The sequence below is a fragment of the Salvia splendens genome, chromosome 5 (genome assembly GCF_004379255.2).
Source record: "Salvia splendens isolate huo1 chromosome 5, SspV2, whole genome shotgun sequence".
In the NCBI taxonomy this organism is placed as follows: domain Eukaryota; kingdom Viridiplantae; phylum Streptophyta; class Magnoliopsida; order Lamiales; family Lamiaceae; genus Salvia; species Salvia splendens.
Genome location: NC_056036.1, coordinates 26,592,012 through 26,609,145, shown reverse-complemented (window position 1 = coordinate 26,609,145; position 17,134 = coordinate 26,592,012).

Here is a 17,134-nt window from a genome sequence, read left to right as displayed (position 1 = left end):
GACGAAAATTTTAACAAAATAATGGTTGTGTTTTCTGTCTCCTTTATTCTCCTATTTATATAAGTCACATATTGGGCCCAGTCAGGGATCTAAGGAAGAATTTGGAACAGGCCTCACCCAATTAACTTTTTACTAATTAAATTGAACCCACAATTTAATATAAGCTTATATTGGAATATTACGAGCAGCCACTACAGAAGTAATATTGCACTGCCTTCCAAATCTGAAATTACAAGTATTCTGGGTTTCCTTTAATTGCATTTGATTTATTTTCCGCGCTTAAGATAGAAACATCCATTAATTAATTAATGTCTGCTATAGACTTAATTAATTAACATATTTCGAATTCCAAGAGTGGACTTAACAAGAAACTCTTATTTATTATTAATAGAGTAATCAAACTCCAACTAGCTAGGTTCCGAATAATAAAACCTCGTTTCGAGCTCCTCTTGTGGATGTTATCAAACGAGACTCTCCTCGCGCACGTTTCAACATAATAGCAATCCTAGCACATCTAGATAATGATCACCACTACCCAATATACCTGGATCGTTGGGTTATGAAAAAACCCGCACCTTTGGTAAGTCAAAGTAGTGGATACTCAATATCGAATGCTCAATGCTAACGTACATTGATTAAGAAATTAATTATCAAGACCTCGTCTTTCTGTAGATAGCCTAAAGACTCGTCTTGCTGTTAGATCCATTCAGTGCTATACCACACCAACGTCATCTTATTTCAATAAGGTTTAGAAATAATCGGACTGACATTGCAACCTTTCGCGATAGGTAGTCTAGGCCTATCTAGGTTGTGAAATTCTTATTTTTCTTTGTTTAGAACTGACCGTGTTACCTTAAATTGGACGACGCCCACAACCGGTCTACTAAAACAAAGACTTAGACTTTGTTACGTTTGCTCATACATTTAAATATGCAATAAACAACCATTAAATGTAAGACATAACAACATTATGACAAAAATAATCTGTTGCATTTATTGGAAAATAACCATTAGAGTTTTACAGTATCCAATCACTCGAAAGATGATTTCTAGTATACAAAACCCTAACACTAAATTCATGGGCAAAGAGAGTAGAGAGTGACCTTGAGGTCGCAACCACCCATCAACTCTATTACCACGATATATCGAGCGGCCTGAACCCAACATCAGTAAGGATTGCTCAAGCAACTCAAACCAACAACTCGTCCACCTTCTTTGAAGCATGCGTTGCTTGAGCAGCGGGGTGGTTGTTGGTTTGAGCAAAACAATTATTTGAAGGATTGCTCAAGCAACTCAAACCAACAACTCGTCCACCTTCTTTGAAGCATGCGTTGCTTGAGCAGCGGGGTGGTTGTTGGTTTGAGCAAAACAATTATTTGAAGGATTGCTCAAGCAAAACAATTATTTGAAGGGGTTGGCAGCGGAAGCATGCGTTCTAACGGATCACATATATGGATCTATTTTGCATATTATTTAGACAAATTCTATTCGCGTAATTATCACATGTATCATGCTCATAACTTGAATTTCAAACATGCTTTAGTACTAAAAATCCCTAAAACATGCTTGCTACGGAGTTAGCCAATTTACCTCGTTGATTCTCCAAAGAATCGTCAATTGCTCGCGCCTTCTCCACGATGATCTTCAATACTAGACCACAAATCTTCTGACTGGTGTCCCGAACTGTATTTCGACATCAGGGTGGGTTGATCTTATCGAAACACTAGGACTCGAATAAAGAAGACACAAATTCCTCACGGAGGAGGAGCTGAAAAACTCACGGAGGAGATTTTTCTAAGGAAAAATTGTCCTTCTCTTTAAAATAAGAGTGGGCGAAAATTTCCACTAAAAATTATTTTTTTTTCTATCTCCTTTATTTTCCTATTCATAATAGTTACATATTAGGCCCAGTCAGGGATCTATGGAAGGTTTTGGATATGGGCTCCCCCAATTAGTTTTTTACTAATTAAATTGAACCCACAATTTAATACAAGCTTATATTGGAATATTACAAGCAGCCACTACATACGTAATATTGACCTCCCCATCCAAATCAGAAATTACAAGTAATCCGGGTTTCCATTTTGTTTATTATTTATTTCACGCGCTTAAGATATAAATATCCATTAATTAATTAAAGTCTGCTATGGACTTAATTAATTAACATCTTATTAATTCCAATAGTGGACTTAACAAGAAACACTTGTTTATTATTCATAGAGTAATAAAACTCCAACTGGCCAGTTTCTGAATAATAAAACCTTGTTCAAGCTCCTCTTGAGGACATTGTCAAACGAGACTCACCTCGCGCACGATTCAACATAATAGCAATCCTAGTACCGCTAGATAATGATCACCACTACCCAATATACCTGGATCGTTGGGTGACGAAAAACGCACCTTTGGTAAGTCAAAGTAGTAGATACTCAATATCGTATGCTCAATGCTAACGTACATTGATTAAGAAATAGATATTTATCAAGACCTCGTCTTTTAGTAGATAGCATAAAGACACGTCTTGCTGTTAGATCCATTCAGTGCTATACCACACCAACATCATCTTATTTCAATAAGGCTTAGAAATAATCGGACTGACATTGCAACCTTTCACGATAGGTAGCCAAAGCCTATCTAGGTTGTGAAATTCGTCTTTTTCTTTTGCAAAGCATTGCATAGAATGGACTTTAGTTACCTTAAAGTGGACGACGTCCACAACCAGTCTACTAAGCAAAAGTCTTAGGCTTTGTTTACTTCTTAGGCATTTAAATGTTTATAAAACATCTTATAAACGCACAAGCAAACACAATGTAATAATATATTGATTCTATTCGTGCAAACTGCTCGAATGATACTGAATCGGGTCAAAAGTGGATTGTATAGTTTTTCCGTACACAAGCAATATTCTATTCGTGCGAAGTCGCTCAAAACATGCTTTCAGTATACTAACCCTAACAATCTCCCACTTATACTCAAAACATGCTTTCGAGTATACCCACTACCAAAAACTCTCCCACTTATACACAAAGCAGGTCTTGGAGCTAGATATATCGTACTACCATTCATTTCACATCATGTTTGAAACATGTTGCCACAAAGGAAATTTATGTGAAAAATCTGCTTGGTTGTTCTCTGATAATATCTTCTCCACCACTATGTCTTTGCTGCGTACTTGATCTTTAATTAATTTCATCTCTCTATGCGATTGCTTAGCTTATGATCTCGTTTTCCCTTGAGTTAGCCTTTGCTAGAGTAAAAATACTCATAGGCATACTCAAACTTACGATCAAAGCTTCTAGGAGTATACTCCTAATGTAAACACATATAATGAGGATGACTTACTAGATCACTGATTAGTCATGAGACTTAGTCAGTGTAACCCCAAGGACATTACATGAATGACTGGTAAACTAGAATATAGCCATTAGTCTTTCTCAAGTACTATAGTATATCCATTACCTCAATCAAAGTCCTTTGCCATGGTTAAAATGATATATACTTGCTATGCAAAAGCACAACTGGTATCAAACTTAGTACACATTATAGCATACATGAGACATCTATCTGCGAAACGAGTCTCATAATTCTTGTTCTCACTAAGTGTCAAACGACACTTGACTAGAGACAAGACAATTCCATCTTGAATGGTAACAACCTTTTCATGGAATTTCCAATGCTAAATGTTCCAAGCTATGTATAGATATAGGATTCCTAAGAGAATCTCAACATTCTTTCTAGCAATCGTAAAGAATTAGATGCTTAGAATGTAATTAGTTTCTCTTAAAACCTTTATCTTAAACTGGGTAGATAACCAGTTTCCTACGCTAGATGCCAATCTTAGTTGTGATATTTCTCTTTCGGCATAGCCCATTGTTACTGTCTAGCCATTTGAGATCCATATTTATACTTGCAATTAAACTAGCTCCTACTGACTGACGCAACCTGTAGGTAGTATTGCAAGTCTTGTAAAACTTGTTGTCTATCTAAGATTGTAGTTTGGAATCTATCACCTTTTCAAGGACGAATATCCAAATGAACCAATTCTACATTGTAGTTAAAGGGATTATGTTCAAGTTAATCTAAGACCGAGTCTTGCGATACTCTTAGACCCATGAACTTGTTATGTTCCTAGGAACGCTCCCACTACGACATGGTTCTAACAATCTTAGGTGTTGAAGTTCATTTTATTAGTGCATAAGCTTTAGTCCTTGGCAACGTGGAAAATTCGATATCTCTCTTTGTACTGAGAGTTATCACACTGTTAGGATTTTAGTTCTTTTCTTGATCTTCATACAAGAATTCAATCTTTGAAGATTACAGAACTTATAACCTTACATTATTTGGGAAACCTTAAAACATGCATGATCAGTACTCAACTCCAATTACTTGGATACCTTTCCAACATGCATTGGAACAACATTACACCTTGAGATGTGCTAGACTAGAGATGCTCTAGTCCACAACTCGTGTTTTATAGAAGGTACTGATGATGGTAGCTTCTTTAAGGGTATCTCGTTATATTTAACGCTTGTCCCATCAATGATAAGATTTTCATGATTACAACTCATCATTTGATCAAACTTGTCTTAGAAAGTCTTCGATTCCTTCTTACATAATTATCTCATTCTTTGAAAGAATACTTGGATTTGTTAATGGAGATTAGACTCCCACTACTGATCATAACGCTTTGCTCGTCTCCTCATTGGTGTAAACCATTGAGAACAGCCACATCAGATAGGCACGTTAAAACAAATCACGGCATTATAATCGCTTAAAACCACCCTTATAGCTCCACAGTCATACGTAAAAGAGTTTTTTAATAAAAGAGAACCCACACATAGTGTAGGGTAGAAAAGTAGCCCACCTCGACTGTTTTTTAATAAAAGTAGCCTTTCCTTTGTTATCACGCTTCGCGCACGAGTTATTACCTTTAGATAATATATATATAACTTATCAGTCACAACCATTGACTTAATATTATGCATGTCCCTATCGTTTTCCCTTTTCACATCTTTGAACATCACATCACGTCATCACATATATCAATCATGTAATTCACTTATAGTAACATAGTGTTTTTGTAAAGATAGAAATCTGGCAGCACTGCGCAACCATTTTATAAAATTTACTAAAAGTTCACCCGACTTCCGTTGGGGCTAAAATTTTACCACAACGCAGTATACTCATCAAATAATTTCCAGTTAAAAATTCATATCAAAATAACCATTTTAGGTCGGTCAAATTGAAAACGTAACCTACTGGTCGAGAAAACACTTTCTGCCAGAAATGCACAGTAAACTTTAAAAATTCACCAAAAATTCATCTTTCGTCTAAATGAGTTGAAATTCACACAAAACACATAAAACATAATGAAGTTTACTCAGGAAAAAGAATAGGTTAAATCGGAGTTAATTTGCTCGGTCAAAAACGAGTCGGAACTTACTGTTCGGGATCACAGTTCCTCATGCTTTTAGAAATTCGAATTAGGATTTACCCCCACTTATTCAAAATCAACCTTTTCATGGTTTTAACATACAACCATGCTCAAAAGAGTCCTTATACTCATGCTTTCATAACATCATATATCATTCGCCATAGATTCATTAAATCATCAAACGATTCATTCAAAACGCAATCATATACACAATCACAAATTCCCACCGATTAAAACCCTTAGATTTGAAATCCTACACCCACTAGATGCATGAGGGAACAAAAGAAGAGTTGGGATGGAGAGGAATGAAGAATAGAGTCCGATCTTTACCTCTCTTGGACGAAACAAACGGTAGGAACGAATAAAAGTCTTGATTCTTCAATAATCTCTTGGAAATTCGAAAGGATCTTGAGTAGAGTGGAAGAACAAGTGCGGGAGAGGTGGAGCAAGGGAGAGTGGCATGTGATTGAGGTGGGAGGCGTGTGATTGAGAGGCTAGGTTTAGGTTAGTATCTTATTTATAGGCTTGAAGAATATCCCATAATTAATTTGGAGAATAAATCAAATTAAAAATGAGAGATTGGATGGAGGGGAAATTGGCGTTAATTTGAGGGAAAATAAGGGAGAATATTTCGAAAATCATGGCTATTTAATTAGCCATGATTTAATTTAGTATTTTTACGGAGCAGAATAAAATAATACGGAGCAATAAAATTAATAAAAATCCTCCCAAATAAGATGGAAATAGGTGTGTTATTCAATTCATCCCACAAGGAATAATTTCCAAACTTTAATAAATAAGGTAGGGAAAGATTTGCTAGGATATTCCAATTAAAACATGGAAAGAAATAATTGAGGGATCAAAATAAATAATGAATAATTTCTTCTCCCACAAGCTAGGAGATTTCGAAATCTCCTTAGGAATAATAGTGGGGGGCGATTTTTCCTCAAGAAGGAAATAGGATAATTAGGCTTTGGATTTAATTGGATAATTATCCCCAAAACAAATAATTACATCCAAGATAATAGAATTCCTCTCCGGAAAATAGTAGTGGTCGAAATTTTCTCAATAAAAAGGCAAGGTAATTATTTATGATTCTATTTAAATCTCACACCCCAAAGATAATATAATTCACCGCAAAAAATATATTCCATTCCATATCAATTAGTTATAACCACGTCATAAAATCAACGGTTTTGACTTGGTCAAAATAAATTAGGTCACCAAAGTATACACATAATAAATTCGTCATTTAATTGCGGCAATCAAAGCAATAAATACAACGTCTTAGGGTTCGAAAATTAGGGTTCGAAAAGCGGGGCGTTACATCCTACCACTCTTAAAAGAAATTTCGTCCTGAAATTTGGTACTCTCATGGGAAGAGTTCTGGGTATAATTCCATCATCTTGTCCTCAAGCTCCCACGTGGCTTCTTCGTGCCCGTGGTTTCTCCACTGTACCTTCACGTAAGCAACTGGTTTATTTTTAACGTTCTCGATCTTTCGGTCTAGAATCGTTTGGGGTTTCTCCTCATAGCTCAAGTCCGGGTTCAACGCGACTTCTTGGTAGTGAATCACGTGCCTCGGGTCAAACACGTATTTCCGCAACTGCGACACATGAAAGACGTTGTGCACGTTCCCAAGGTTTGGAAGTAGCGCCAAGCGGTATGCAACAGGACCCACTCCTTCAAGGATTTCATAAGGTCCAACGAATCGCGATTTTAGTTTTCCCTTGACACCAAAACGCGCTATCCCTTTCGACGGGGATACCTTGAGAAAGACCTTGTCGCCCGCTTGAAATTGTAAGTTGGTTCGTCGCGCATCCGCGTATGACTTCTGTCTGTCTTGAGCTTCTTTTATCCTCGTACGAATTTGTCGGACAATTCCAACCATTTCTTCGACTGCGTCGGCCCCGAGTACCCTTCTCTCACCGACTTCGTCCCAGTAGAGCGGGGATCTACACTTTCTCCCGTACAAGGCTTCGTACGGCGCCATGTTTATCGTTGCTTGGAAGATGTTGTTGTAGGAGAATTCGATCAATGGGAGTGCGGACTCCCAACTCCCTCCTCGGTCCAACACCACGGCTCTTAACATATCCTCGAGGGTTTGGATCGTTCTTTCGGATTGCCCATCCGTCTGCGGGTGAAAAGCCGTGCTGAAGTTCAGTCGAGTGCCTAGCTCACGTTGTAGGCTAATCCAAAATCTTGACGTAAACTTCGGGTCATGGAGCAGAATAAAATAATACGGAGCAAGAAAATTAATAAAAATCCTCCCAAATAAGATGGAAATAGGCGTGTTATTCAATTCATCCCACAAGGAATAATTTCCAAACTTTAATAAATAAGGTAGGGAAAGATTTGCTAGGATATTCCAATTAAAACATGGAAAGAAATAATTGAGGGATCAAAATAAATAATGAATAATTTCTTCTCCCACAAGCTAGGAGATTTCGAAATCTCCTTAGGAATAATAGTGGGGGGCGATTTTTCCTCAAGAAGGAAATAGGATAATTAGGCTTTGGATTTAATTGGATAATTATCCCCAAAACAAATAATTACATCCAAGATAATAGAATTCCTCTCCGGAAAATAGTAGTGGTCGAAATTTTCTCAATAAAAAGGCAAGGTAATTATTTATGATTCTATTTAAATCTCACACCCCAAAGATAATATAATTCACCGCAAAAAATATATTCCATTCCGTATCAATTAGTTATAACCACCTCATAAAATCAACGGTTTTGACTTGGTCAAAACAAATTAGGTCACCAAAGTATACACATAATAAATTCGTCATTTAATTGCGGCAATCAAAGCAATAAATACAACGTCTTAGGGTTCGAAAATTAGGGTTCGAAAAGCGGGGCGTTACATCCTACCACTCTTAAAAGAAATTTCGTCCTGAAATTTGGTACTCTCATGGGAAGAGTTCTGGGTATAATTCCATCATCTTGTCCTCAAGCTCCCACGTGGCTTCTTCGTGCCCGTGGTTTCTCCACTGTACCTTCACGTAAGCAACTGGTTTATTTTTAACGTTCTCGATCTTTCGGTCTAGAATCGTTTGGGGTTTCTCCTCATAGCTCAAGTCCGGGTTCAACGCGACTTCTTGGTAGTGAATCACGTGCCTCGGGTCAAACACGTATTTCCGCAACTGCGACACATGAAAGACGTTGTGCACGTTCCCAAGGTTTGGAAGTAGCGCCAAGCGGTATGCAACAGGACCCACTCCTTCAAGGATTTCATAAGGTCCAACGAATCGCGATTTTAGTTTTCCCTTGACACCAAAACGCGCTATCCCTTTCGACGGGGATACCTTGAGAAAGACCTTGTCGCCCGCTTGAAATTGTAAGTCGGTTCGTCGCGCATCCGCGTATGACTTCTGTCTGTCTTGAGCTTCTTTTATCCTCGTACGAATTTGTCGGACAATTCCAACCATTTCTTCGACTGCGTCGGCCCCGAGTACCCTTCTCTCACCGACTTCGTCCCAGTAGAGCGGGGATCTACACTTTCTCCCGTACAAGGCTTCGTACGGCGCCATGTTTATCGTTGCTTGGAAGCTGTTGTTGTAGGAGAATTCGATCAATGGGAGTGCGGACTCCCAACTTCCTCCTCGGTCCAACACCACGGCTCTTAACATATCCTCGAGGGTTTGGATCGTTCTTTCGGATTGCCCGTCCGTCTGCGGGTGAAAAGCCGTGCTGAAGTTCAGTCGAGTGCCTAGCTCACGTTGTAGGCTAATCCAAAATCTTGACGTAAACTTCGGGTCACGGAGCAGAATAAAATAATACGGAGCAAGAAAATTAATAAAAATCCTCCCAAATAAGATGGAAATAGGCGTGTTATTCAATTCATCCCACAAGGAATAATTTCCAAACTTTAATAAATAAGGTAGGGAAAGATTTGCTAGGATATTCCAATTAAAACATGGAAAGAAATAATTGAGGGATCAAAATAAATAATGAATAATTTCTTCTCCCACAAGCTAGGAGATTTCGAAATCTCCTTAGGAATAATAGTGGGGGGCGATTTTTCCTCAAGAAGGAAATAGGATAATTAGGCTTTGGATTTAATTGGATAATTATCTCCAAAACAAATAATTAAATCCAAGAAAATAGAATTCCTCTCCGGAAAATAGTAGTGGTCGAAATTTTCTCAATAAAAAGGCAAGGTAATTATTTATGATTCTATTTAAATCTCACACCCCAAAGATAATATAATTAACCGCAAAAAATATATTCCATTCCATATCAATTAGTTATAACCACGTCATAAAATCAACGGTTTTGACTTGGTCAAAACAAATTAGGTCACCAAAGTATACACATAATAAATTCGTCATTTAATTGCGGCAATCAAAGCAATAAATACAACGTCTTAGGGTTCGAAATTAGGGTTCGAAAAGCGGGGCGTTACATCCTACCACTCTTAAAAGAAATTTCGTCCTGAAATTTGGTACTCTCATGGGAAGAGTTCTGGGTATAATTCCATCATCTTGTCCTCAAGCTCCCACGTGGCTTCTTCGTGCCCGTGGTTTCTCCACTGTACCTTCACGTAAGCAACTGGTTTATTTTTAACGTTCTCGATCTTTCGGTCTAGAATCGTTTGGGGTTTCTCCTCATAGCTCAAGTCTGGGTTCAACGCGACTTCTTGGTAGTGAATCACGTGCCTCGGGTCAAACACGTATTTCCGCAACTGCGACACATGAAAGACGTTGTGCACGTTCCCAAGGTTTGGAGGTAGCGCCAAGCGGAATGCAACAGGACCCACTCCTTCAAGGATTTCATAAGGTCCAACGAATCGCGGTTTTAGTTTTCCCTTGACACCAAAACGCGCTATCCCTTTCGACAGGGATACCTTGAGAAAGACCTTGTCGCCCGCTTGAAATTGTAAGTCGGTTCGTCGCGCATCCGCGTATGACTTCTGTCTGTCTTGAGCTTCTTTTATCCTCGTACGAATTTGTCGGACAATTCCAACCATTTCTTCGACTGCGTCGGCCCCGAGTACCCTTCTCTCACCGACTTCGTCCCAGTAGAACGGGGATCTACACTTTCTCCCGTACAAGGCTTCGTACGACGCCATGTTTATCATTGCCTGGAAGCTGTTGTTGTAGGCGAATTCGATCAATGGGAATGCGGACTCCCAACTCCCTCCTCGGTCCAACACCACGGATCTTAACATATCCTCAAGGGTGTGGATCGTTCTTTCGGATTGCCCGTCCGTCTGCGGGTGAAAAGCCGTGCTGAAGTTCAGTCGAGTGCCTAGCTCACGTTGTAGGCTAATCCAAAATCTTGACGTAAACTTCGGGTCACTGTCGGACGTGATCGTCACGGGGACTCCATGTAGTCGCACTATTTCCTTTATATACACTTGAGCTAGCTTGTTTGATCCATAGGTTATGGGCATCGGTATGAAGTGCGCACTCTTGGTGAGTCGGTCTATAACTACCCATATGACAGTATTCCCTCTTTGCGTCTTTGGCAAGGCTGTCACAAAGTCCATGGCAATGTGCTCCCACTTCCACTCGGGGATTTCTAGTGGTTGCAACCTCTCATACGGTAGTTGATGTAGAGCCTTCACCTGTTGGCAGGCTAAGCAGCGCTCCACGAAGGCCGCTATGTCCCTCTTCATACCATTCCACCAAAAGGACTTCTTCAAGTCTTGGTACATTTTTGTACTTCCTGGGTGGGCGGTGTAAGGGGTCTCATGAGCTTCGCTCATCACTTCATTTTTGAGCTCTTCGTCGTCCGGTATGCACAGTCTTCCTTTGAAGGTAAGCGCGTTGTCACCTTCTTCATTAAAGTTCCCAGATTTGCCGGTTCGCACTTCTATACGAACTTCCTCTAGTTTCGCATCTATTCGTTGTGCTTTAACAACTCTTGTCCTTAGATCAGGTTCAACAACTAAAGTGGCGATTCGAGCTTCCACTGTTTCTGGTGCTCTCACCACTTCCTAACGCATCTTACTAAACTCGTGGACTAGGCTTTCTTCTTTGGTGAGCATAGTGGTCAATTGGGAATGACTCTTCCGGCTCAAGGCATCTGCCACTACATTTGCCTTGCCAGGGTGGTAGTTGATGCCACAATCGTAGTCCTTCACCAACTCGAGCCACCTTCGTTGTCGCATGTTTAAATCCTTTTGCTCGAAGAAATATTTCAGGCTTTTGTGGTCCGTAAAGATTTCACATCGAACTCCGTAGAGATGATGTCTCCAAATCTTTAAGGCGTGTACCACTGCTGCTAACTCCAAATCGTGGGTTGGATAGTTCAACTCGTGTGGCCTCAATTGCCGGGATGCGTAAGCAATCACCTTGTTGTTTTGCATCAACACACATCCAAGTACCACCTTCAAAGCGTCCGTGTATACCACGTCGTTCACTCCAGGTTCTGGTACGGCTAAGATTGGTGCACTAGTTAGCTTCAAGAGTTGGAAACTAGCCTCGCACTCGGGAGTCCAATTGACTTTCACTCCCTTCTTGAGTTGTTGTGTCATGGGTGTCGCTATCTTAGAGAACCCTTCTATAAACCTTCGATAGTATCCCGCCAAACCTAGAAAACTCCGAATCTCGTTTGGTGTCGAAGTTGCTTTCCACTGTTGCACCGCCTCAACCTTAGCGGGATCTACTCGAATTGCTTCTTTCGACACGATGTGGCCAAGGAAATTTACTTCCTTTAGCCAAAACTCGCACTTGCTGAATTTGGCGTACAACTTCTCACTCCTCAAGGTCTCCAAGGTGATTCGCAGATGTTCCTCGTGCTCTTTCTCGTTCTTCGAGTAAACTAGCACGTCATCAATGAACACCAAGACAAACTTATCCAAGTAGGGATGAAACACTCGGTTCATCAAGTCCATGAATACCGCAGGTGCATTCGTCAAACCGAACGGCATTACGTCAAATTCATAGTGACCAAATCTCGTTCGAAAGGCCGTCTTTGGTATATCCTCTCTTCGGACTCTCAACTGATGGTACTCGGACCTTAAGTCCATCTTAGAGAATACACCGGCTCCTCGAAGTTGATCGAATAGGCCATCTATCCTCGGTAGTGGATATTTGTTCTTGAGCGTCATCTTGTTCAGCTCCCTATAATCAATACACATTCTCATCGATCCATCCTTCTTTTTTACAAAAAGCACCGGCGTGCCCCATGGTGAAACACTGGACCAAATAAAACCCAGGTCCATAAGCTCTTGGAGCTGTATCTTGAGTTCTTCTAACTCCTTAGGCGCCATTCTGTATGGTGCCTTAGATACAGGTGCCGACCCTGGTGCTAGATCGATTGTGAAGTCCAATTGCCGATCTGGCGGTGGTCCAGGCAAAGCTTCGGGAAAAACATCCGGAAATTCCTGCACGACGGCTACGTCTTCCATTTTCCTTTCTCCTTTCTCCTCTCCTTGTAGATAGACGAGATAAGCAGGATGTCCTTTCCTCACCAGCGTACTAGCTTGAAGCGCGGAGATGATAGAGGTTCGCCGGTTCATCGAGATTCCATGGTACAAGGCGGGTTCCTCGCCCGGGGCTTGTAGAGATATTTGTCTCTCCTTACAACGAATCGTCGCAAAATTCGAGGTCAACCAATCCATCCCTAAAATTACGTCAAAGTCCCCAATCGCCATAACTTGCAGATTGTGAGCGACTAACTTAAGGCCTCCCATCATAATTTCTACGTTCGGGCATGTTCGTGAGATTTCTATTGTCCCACCCACTGGTGAAGACACTATCATCTTATGTTCAGATTTGTTAACAGGCAAGCTCAAAGTATCCACACATAAGTCAGATATGAATGAATGCGATGCGCCCGTATCAAACAACACAATGATAGGAGTGTCGAGGATTTTGCCCATACCTGCCAGGTTTCAGTTCTCCTGATTCCCTTGTTCGGTCTTGGGCTGACTCAAGGCGTATGCTCTAGCCTGAGAGGGAAGTCTTGGGCGGTAGGGCTGCTGCTGTCGCGGAGGTTGGTCGCGATTTCCCCTTGATTCTATTTGCGGCGCTCTTGGCTGCATCCGGGGTCCTTGAGGGTTCTGCCTCGATTCCATTGCTACCCTCTTACTCGGACACTCTCTAGAGAAGTGCCCGTTTCCTCCACAGTTAAAGCACTTAGGGGTGCCCTGGATTCTACACTCTCCAAAATGGTACTTGGAGCACACGTTGCATTGGGGTGGCTTAGGTCGGAAGTCGCCTCTCTGGCTAGACGAGTTCTGCCCTCCACTATACTGTGGTCGGTTCTGGGTGGCCTGGTACCTCCTGTTGTCGTACGGGATTCCATGCCCCTCCCACTTCCTCTTCTCTCGGGAGTGGTGTGGTGGAGGTAGTGCCATGGTAGTGTTTTCCTTCACTCTCTCCTTAGGCATAGCTGCCTCAATGTCTAGAGCAAGGGCCAATGCTTCCACGTAAGGAAGTCTCCCTCGACTGGCCAACGACATCCTTATCTCTGGTCGTAGTCCCTCCCGAAACTTCTCGGCCAGTTTCTCATCGGTATCGACTTGGTCAGGTGCTTACCGGGTCATGTTGTTGAGCGCACGATCATACTTGGTCACTGTCATGCGTCCTTGGGTCTGATTGTAGAACTCTGATGCCTTCGCCTTCCGATAGCTCTTGGGCACATACTTATTGTATATCTCTGTCTTGAAACCTTCCCAGGTCATCCCCTCTGCTTGATCTCGGGGCATTGTTTTCATCCTGGTGTCCCACCAGAAGTCAGCGGCCTCGGTTAGTTGGTAGGTCACACAACTCAACCGTTCCTTATCGTTGCACCCTAGGATTGCGAAGATGCACTCCAGTGCGCGTATCCATGATTCGGCCTTGGCTGGCTCCCCCATTCCATCAAAGACGGGAGGTTTCTGACCTAAGAACAACTTCACGATCTCACGGTCAACCGGAGGTGGAGAAGGTGGTGGTGGAGGGATGGGTTGCGTCACACTCTCCTCCATCGCCTGAGGGGTAGGTTCGGGGTTCCCACGTCTTATGTTACGTCTGGGCGGCATTCTGATTAACACGAGAATTATTAATGCATTTATTCGAAATCCCAAAAAAAGGGTGGTATAGTTGAAGAGTGGAAATTAAAGGGCAATTGTATCACAGAATAATAAGGTGCTTTTTGCAAGACAAGGTATCGAATATAACCGCATAAAATGATAGCAAGAGAGCAACCACCGAATGGTGTAGCAAGAGGCAATTGCATCGCAAGGTAGCAAATGAGTGATTGCTCTACAGGATAGTAAGGGTAATTGTTTTTAATGCAACAAGAGACAGTTTGTGTAATGAAATGGTTAGGGTGATCTCAAATTATGGCATGAAGCAATTGTCCAATCAAGTAGCAAAGATAGTACGTCAAGGGAAATTGTGCAATTGGGAAAAGGATAATTTCAATATAGTATAACAAAAGGTAATTGCGCCATAAATTAGAAATAAAAGGTAATCGCGCAATTAGACAATAAGAAATGGTACCAAATCATTGCACAATGGAATAGCAAAGAAAAAATTTCCATACAATTATCAAACGTTGCCTCTAAGAGGTCTTAGTTCCATCATAACGAAAACAAAAGGACAAAAATGATGTCAAGGTCAAGCAAAAACGGTAAAGTATCCAAAACATGGGAAATCGAAATAAAATATTCTAGAATTATTAGGTTTAATCTTTTCCATCCTCATCCTGTTTCTCCACGGTTTCTCCAACGCTCTCTCTATTTGGGTCCTCCTCCTCTTCGGGATCCTCTTCTTCACTTTCCTCTTCCTCACTTTCTTCCTCGATACCTACGGGTGGAGGTACTATCCCGAGCATCCCATCGACCTCTCTGTCGATTCTTAGAGGGGCTGAAACGCGCATCTCGAGTCTCATTCTCTTAGGAACACGGGGGACATGTGGCTCCATGTCGCAGCGATTCCTTCACATGCGGGCTTGAATCGGCGGAAAGACATGTGGAGGTGGATCACGTGGCGGTCCATTAAATGCCGCTGTCATGGCCGGAAGCAGTACCTTTACAAGGCCAACCAAATCTCCCTGCGCGGTGTAATCGGGCGGGCTATACCATATGAAAAACCGAGATGTCTGAGCGGTCCACTCATCCCAAGGAGATGGTAAAGTGTGGATGAGCTTTTGGATCCCTTCGTGATGGGTAGCTCCCCCGTACGCGTATGCGTTCATCCATTTACTATAAAACTCGGTGACGTAGGACATGAGGAAGAGCTTCTCGTCCCACTCAAAATCTCGGTAGCGCTCAACCGGGTGGTCCCTTTCGCTGGAGTAGCGATTACGCATCGGGGCATAATACCTTTGAGCCATCTAAAAAGAAAGAAAACTCAGCATCAGCACAAGGATCGAAAGAATAATAGTGTATGAGGTTTCGAATGATGCAGAGAATGTGATGGGTGCGTATATGTATAAAAAAATCTCCAACGATGGAGGTGTGGGGGTAGTATCATATCAAGAATGAATGGGATTTCGTTTCCAAGGTAAAAAGGTTCGTGCGGTTTCGTGTTTCGCTAAATCACAAAATGTTCCCACGCGTCGCTTGCCTTGCGTTAGGCGTTTCGTGCCTCCAAGTTCGGCATTATCTCAAAATTTTCATTCATTCATGATTTTCACAATTATACATAGCAGCACGCTCAAGTTCTTTCACATAGATATTGTTTCATAAAGAAATCGCATAACAATCATCATATAATCTCATCTAACTTATATGTGTTTAACACGTATTCGAGTAACATATACAAGTTCATTGTCATAACAACATTCGTCATCTTGGGCACAAGCGCAAATATCAATTTCATATCCATGCATTCTCATCAATACATATCTCAAGCAAGATTTTCAACATGACATATGCATAATCCTTGATCCCCATAGAAGTACTTTCATTCACACATGAGCAATATTCCCATCGATATTTCCAACATTTCAAAGTTCATCTCAAAATCTATTAAAATACTTGTTACCTCATTCTTCTTGGTTGGGCAAGGACGAGTTGTGGTGTTGAGCTTCCGATGTTTATCATTTTGCCAAATTACACATGCATAGATTTTGACTCAAAAAGACTCTTGGGTCCAGAGTGGAAAGAACTGAGGCTCTGATACCAAACTGTCACGACCGCCCCCCTAGGGTTAATAAAAGCGGGCGATCGCGACTTAAAGGGGTTTAAATGAACGGGCTTAGAAGGCTAGGGTTTCGATAAAAGTCTGACCAAAATTTAAGTCTAATAATTAAACGACCGAAGATATCTATATTAAAATAAATGAAAAGACCAAAGGTTTGACATTAATAAAAAGGGTAACGAGTTCTCAACATTTAATCAAAAAGATCCATAGTTAAGTAAAAATGTACGTAAGGAAAATATCACAGCGGAAGCATCCAAGAGAAGAGTGAAGTCATGTGTGAAGACACAACGACACTCGAAGTTTCAAAACAACCATATTATTATTTCTGCTCAACACCACCAACCCCTCGACGCTGCTCAACCTGCACATAGAGAAAACACACCCCTCGACGCTGCTCAACCTGCACATAGAGAAAACATATGCAGGGCTGAGTACTTTTGAAAATACTCAGTGGCTCATGCCCGAAAACATTTTAAATAAAAGTATATGTTATCATGCCATACGTAAGTAACCATCGGGGTTTTACTTTGGAAAGGCCCGAGGCACCAAAATATTTTCCATTGTTCAAAATAGCGACTGCTCAGTCATTTTTCCCATCGTCGTCCATATCTGCC